This window comes from Octopus bimaculoides, chromosome 9 (genome assembly GCF_001194135.2).
Source record: "Octopus bimaculoides isolate UCB-OBI-ISO-001 chromosome 9, ASM119413v2, whole genome shotgun sequence".
Lineage (NCBI taxonomy): Eukaryota > Metazoa > Mollusca > Cephalopoda > Octopoda > Octopodidae > Octopus > Octopus bimaculoides.
The window spans coordinates 5,940,100-5,940,421 of record NC_068989.1 but is presented as its reverse complement, the minus strand read 5'-3'; the positions used below and the strand labels follow the sequence as shown (position 1 = coordinate 5,940,421).

The 322-nt window shown below is 32.6% G+C and overlaps 1 protein-coding gene across 1 annotated transcript in view; it reads left to right on the top strand.

The window, feature by feature from the left end:
• The window catches only part of LOC106878200 (insulin-like growth factor-binding protein complex acid labile subunit), a 56,163-nt gene that overhangs the window by 527 nt on the left and 55,314 nt on the right, over positions 1 to 322 (top strand). The window lies entirely within an intron of this gene.

The window sequence follows — 322 nt, the reverse complement described above, 5'->3', positions numbered from 1 at the left end:
AGAGAGAGAGAGAGAGAGAGAGAGAGAGAGAGAGAGAGAGAGAGAGAGAGAGATTCATACATACGTTCAAACATTTATGCATACATGCTCACTAACTCATACCTGCAAGTACAAGTCATACCTATTGTACTTGCTAACTCTCTCAGACAAACGTAGATTCATATACACACCCTCTTATAAATACACACACAAACTCTATTTCTTTCATTTACCGTTACCTATACCGACGACCCCTATCTTGTACCTGTACTCTATCTTTCTATGTATATATATATATGCATATATATATATATATATATATATATATATATATATATATATA